At 36.9% G+C, this 4916-nt stretch overlaps 1 non-coding gene across 1 annotated transcript; it reads right to left on the bottom strand.

The window, feature by feature from the left end:
• Positions 1-3485: 3485 nt before the first annotated feature.
• Positions 3486-3589, bottom strand: LOC138835436 (U6 spliceosomal RNA). The gene has a single exon (XR_011374623.1). It is a non-coding gene; the product is annotated as a U6 spliceosomal RNA (small nuclear RNA).
• Positions 3590-4916: the final 1327 nt, after the last annotated feature.

Here is a 4916-nt window from a genome sequence, read left to right as displayed (position 1 = left end):
TACTTCATGAGGAATATAAGGTCTATTTCAAGCCTAATAGTAGTAGCTGGATAGTCTATATAGCATGGTAGCACATGGGACAAGGCCCTGTAGGTGCATCATATCACAGAGGATCTCAGCATCATGGTATGTGCTAGAATGACAGGGAGTAAGGGGCATAGGTTGCTTTTAACAACTCATAACAGTGATAACGTTAGTCCCTTGAGAGTTGATGAGATAATATTTATCCATTTATGACTGAAACATCTTTTAAAGGTTCTACTTCCTGACACTGCTACATTGAATAGTTAAACTTCAGTATGAGCTTTGATGGTGACAGACCACTAACAGGCTTCTGACAGAGGCAGGTGAGACCATTGGAAGCCAAGGACGTTAATACAACTAGGCACCTTGGACAACTGCTTCGATCTCATTGATTCTGATATTTCCTGTATTTGGCGCCATCTCATAGTCAAGATCCATCAAGTCCATGTCTGTTCCATGTGCCAGTTTCAGTTATGCTGAGTGTTATATAAACCACTAGACAATAGGGAGAAATAGGATGGAGATAGGCACAAAAATGTAAGTTTGGCATTCTTCTTGGCCCTTAAATAACATTAAAAGATTTATGTAGGTAAGTCACGAGAAAGCTCTATGTCATTATAAAATACATATAGCCATATAATAACTACTCTATCACCCTGAAAGATACCTTGTAGAACAGCTTGTTTACACATAACACAGACACTCCTATGAACACAAAAGATGGAAAAAAACAAACAAGTTCCGGTTTACAAAAGTAATTGTCAACCTCAGAGTCAAAGCAGACACCCTGAAAACAGTACTGGAAAGAATAGGAGAAACACTAGGTCTCCTTGGCACAGGTCAAAATTTCCTTAATAGAGACCCAGAAACACAACAAATCATAGAAAGGTTGCACAAATGGGATTTCATGAAACTGCAGAGCTTGTGCATGGCAAAGGACATAACTTGCAAAATCCATAGAAAGCCCACCGATTAGGAGAAGATTAGCAATACAACAGACAAGGACCTCATATCTAAAATGTGCTTGGAACTCACAAAAATAAATCCTCCAACAACAAATCCTCAAAAAAACAACTGCGCAATAAATCAGTGGGCTAAAGACTTAAAGAGAAACTTCTCTGAAGAGGAAAGAAGATGGCCAATAGACACATGAAGAAATGCTCAACATTTCTAGCTATAAAAGAAAAGCAAATCACCAAAATTACTCAAGCTGATTTAAAATTTGGCAAAGGAGCAGGGTATAAAAATAACCATCAAAAATTAATGGCTTTTCTGTATGCCAATAATGAGAAAAGCGTGGTTGAAATCAGGAAAGCAACTACATTCATAACAGCACCCCCAAAAAATATCTAGGAATTAATTTAACCAAAGAAGGGCAGGACCTCTATAATGAAAACTTTAAAAACCTGAAAAGGGAAATCAAAACAGAACTTACAAAGTGGTAAAACCCCCCATGTTCCTGGATTGGAAAGATCAACATCGTGAAAATGGCAATACTTTCCAAGGCTTTCTACCAATTTAATGCAATACCTATAAATATTCCAACCCCTTTCTTCAACGAATTAAAGAGGCTATCCAAAAATTCATATAGAACAATAAAAAACCCAGAATAGAAAAAAATATCCTTATCATAAAGAACAGTGATGAAGGAATATCAATATCAAATTTCAAACTCTACTACAAAGCCATCGTAATTAAAACAGCTTGGTACTGGCACAAGAACGGACATCAGGAACAATGGAATAGAGTTGAAAAGGCAGAAATGAACGTACAGACATATAGCTACCTAATCTTCGATAAGGGAGCTAAAAAAATAGAATGGAAGCAAGCCTCTTAAGTAAATTGTGCTGGCAAAATTGGTTAATCACTTGTAGAAAATTAAGCTAGATCCTTATATATCAATCTGCACCAGAATCAACTCCAAATGGATCAAAGCCATCTGAGTCAAAGCAGACACTCTGATGGAATAGGATGGAATAGGAGAAACCCTAGGTCTCCTTGGCACAGGCCGAATATTTTTTTAATGGAGACCCAGAAACACAACAAATCAAAGAAAGGTTGGACAAATGGGATTGCATGAAATTGCAGAGCTTCTACATGGCAAAGGACATAGTTAACAAGATCAATAGAAAGCCTATGGATTGGGAAAAGATCTTCACTAGCCATTAAACAGACAAGGGTCTCATATCTAAAATATACCTGTAACTCAAAAAATTAAATCTCCCAACAACCAATCCTCAAAGAAACCACTTCTCCATAAATAAGTGGGCTAAAGACTCAAAAAGAAACTTCTCTGAAGAGAAAAGAAGGATGGCCAATAGACACATGAAGAAATGCTCAACCTCCCTAGCCATAAAAGAAATGCAAATAAAAAGAACAGAAATACCATCTCACCACAGTTAGAATGGCTATAATCAAGAACTCTAATAACAACAGATGCTGGAGGGGATGTGGATAGAAGGAAAACTTACTGTATTGTTGTGGGAGTGTAAACGTGTTCAACCACTTTGGAAAGATTATGGAGGTTCTCAGAAGACTCCACATAGAGCTGCCCTATGACCCAGAACTACCACTTTTGGGCATTTACACAAATGTTCACAAACAAGATCATACTAATGCTACCAGCAAGACTATGTTTATTGCAGAATTATTTACCATAACTATGATACGGAACCAACCCAGGTACCCTTCAGTTGATGAATGGATCAAGGAAACGTGGTATATATACACAATTCCATGCCTCCATAGAATTTCTTTGTCCCATTTGTTAGGAAATGGAAAGACTTGGAACAAATTATATTAAGTGAAATAAGCCATACCCAAAGAAACATAGATCCCATGGTTTCTCTTATTTGCAATAACTAGTATATGTCTGAGAAAAGTAGAAATTTTTAGACAAGTTGATGTTAGGCGAAATGAACCCCAAGATATTTTTTTTCTTTCTTGTGATAGTTTCCAACATATTTATAAATTGATTTCTTTGTTGCTTTGTATGTACCTCCCCCATGGTATAACTCCTGTTTTCACTGCATTTGATTCTGGTATCCTGCATCTTGTATATACATTTTTCTAATTTGGAGAGGGTAAGGGAAAACACAAAATGCTTAAATAGGGATACAGGTTGACCCATTGTAAAAATGCAATGTACAAGACCCTACGTTGAAAACAAACATTAGAACTTCGGAGGTGGGGAGAATACTCGTGGAGGTGGGAGAGAAGGAATGGTAGTGGAAAAACAAAGGAGGAGGCAACAATGCTTGATAGGAAATATACTTGATAGGAAATTACCTTACTCATTTAATTGTAACCCCTCTGCACAGTATTTTTTTTATAATAAAAGACATACAAAAATTAATTCAATGTATGATTATGGGCCAGTACTAGGATTTGAATTTATGGGCCTTCCACTTACTTTCACACTTCAAACTGGGATCTCTATTTGTCTTTATTTATTTAGTTTTTAAAATCAGGAATGCTTCACAAATATTCAAGTCATCCTTGCACAAGGGCCATGCTAATCTCTGTATCGTTCCAATTTTTGTATATGTGCTGCCAAAGTGAGCAATCTTTAATTTTTTGTTAATCTTTTTTTCAAGGATAAATCTAATAACACTGTCCCCTAATTTTGTATAAAATAAGTTTTAGACATATATTTAATATGTAATATATTTGTGAGATATATACATACTATTTATCTGCAGGAGTTGGGCACACTGCAACAATTGAAGGCACTGATTTAATTTCACTGCTGTCATTCTATTTTAAGACTTTTTAAAATCAAAACATAGATGACCATGATATCATCGAATGTCCTGTCCAATATAGATTTGTGTGTATCAGGCAGGCTGTACCTCATGTCACACAAGAGTGCAAGAATAATAGGGTTTAGCTCATTACATAGTGGCTTATCAGGACATAGGAAATATCCCTCAATTTGGTTGAGCTGATCTCCATTGTTTGTTCTATACTATGCCTCTGCTTTGGCTCTGCAGTTTACCATTTCAAGATGATATTTTGTTCTTTTGGAGACAGATGAATGGAGAAATGTACGTGGCCTCCATGACAATTACCTGTATCTGGTTAAAATTCATACTTTCAAATGGGATATTTGTCATCCCTGTAGAATATAAATGAGGACTCCCAAGCACCAGCTATCTACTTTGCAGCCATTGTAATTTTCATGGAAGCACTATTTTATAGGGACAAAATTATGGTACCAAATACGTCCTTCAGCAACTACCCTTGGGAAATCCTTATGCTCATGCCAAAATCATTGAACTTCACATTGCCTTTGTCATCCAACACGATGTTATTGGATTTAATGTTTCAGTCATTTTCAGTTTCATTAAAGTAATGCACAGTCCTCACAATCTGTTTGAATAAACTCCTGACTTCATTCTTGAATAGGCGGTATGATTTTCACATTTGTCTAAGGAGGTCTCTGGATGGCCAGTTCCACTACCAAGTATTTGTGCTCATACATTTCCCTCACCTGATATGACCTGATCATGTGTGGGTGATGGAAAATCTTAATAATGTCCATCTCATTTAAACATTTTTTTGTGGGTCCTGGGCTTGATCTCTGGGCCTGGGCACTGTCACTGAACTCTTCAGGTTATGTCTACTGCTCTACCACTTGAGCTACAGCACCACTTCCAACTCTTTCTGTTTATGTGGTGCTGAGGAATCGAACCCAGGGCCTCATTTATGTAAGGCAAACATCTACCACTGAGCCACCTTCCCTGCCTGTCCATCTTATTTTTGATTTAACAATTGTTGAAATCTCATCTTCAGGATTATTTTCACTACAACCTTATTGACTACGAGGTGGTGCTAGGCCAAATTTACATATCCATAGCTTCCATAGTCAATGATTTCCTCCTTCATGGTAT

Source organism: Dipodomys merriami, unplaced genomic scaffold, assembly GCF_024711535.1.
Source record: "Dipodomys merriami isolate MVZ:Mamm:240054 unplaced genomic scaffold, mDipMer1.0.p SCAF_238, whole genome shotgun sequence".
Classification (NCBI taxonomy): Eukaryota; Metazoa; Chordata; class Mammalia; order Rodentia; family Heteromyidae; genus Dipodomys; species Dipodomys merriami.
The sequence above is the reverse complement of the archived record's forward strand: the minus strand, read 5'-3'. Positions and strand labels throughout refer to the sequence as shown.